Source organism: Sinocyclocheilus grahami, unplaced genomic scaffold, assembly GCF_001515645.1.
Source record: "Sinocyclocheilus grahami isolate Dianchi unplaced genomic scaffold, SAMN03320097.WGS_v1.1 scaffold411.1, whole genome shotgun sequence".
NCBI classification, from domain to species: domain Eukaryota; kingdom Metazoa; phylum Chordata; class Actinopteri; order Cypriniformes; family Cyprinidae; genus Sinocyclocheilus; species Sinocyclocheilus grahami.
The window spans coordinates 22,243-23,118 of NW_015505590.1; positions in this window are offsets into that span (position 1 = coordinate 22,243).

Genomic DNA, 876 nt, shown 5'->3' on the forward strand with positions numbered 1-876 from the left:
AGTGTCCAAAAGGAAAACATACGGTTTACTGTCAATTTTCAATTCGAGAAAAGGTAAGACAGACGATTTATTCGGGTATATAACAGAAATCATGGAATCTTCATCAAGAAAGGGCTCTAAACTCTGTGGGCATCCCTAACGGGGAGTCCACTTTGTGGGGTAATTCGGTCTTTCTGTTTGTTGCCTTTGTGGCAAAGCATTAGTCTGTGGCCTGAAGCCAGCAGACCCACCTCTTTTCTGCTTTTTATCCCACTGCTTTTTCCTACAAGCGTTAGCGAAATGTCCCGCAATGCCACAATAATAACATACTTTCGTCCCTGTTGCCTGATTTGGACGTGCTTTGACAACAGTATTAAGCAGCATCATTGCTGTAGGTTTCCCTCGGGAGGCTTCAAAAGCCCCCGCGGTGGAAAGCTCACGCAGTCTCCGAGACAAAGCGTCAACAGAAATATCTGTTATATTCGAAGTTGTCAAACGAACCAATTGTGCGATTTCTGTTTGCATGTTATTCAAAAACGTATTGACAAACAAAGGAGAATGTTGATCTAATGGAATGGCAGATTCTTCAGTCCAAGCATGCTTAAATCGATTGAAAAATGCAACAGGATTTTCGCCCGCTTTCTGTTTCGTGTTTGCAGCATGCGACAAATCTTGCTTAGCCGAAGACAATTTCACCAGAAAAGCAGTCAATTGTCTGAAAAATTATTTTAGCTTTTCCACATCAGCCCAAATCCACGCATCATATTCATCATCCTCCGAATCAACTATTTGCAATGTTCGGAAAGATTTTGGTTGTGACAGATCTAATGGTTTATCACTTTTTGATAAAGCACCGTGGCGAGATGGCGGCGCATCCCATTTAGGACTCAAAACATC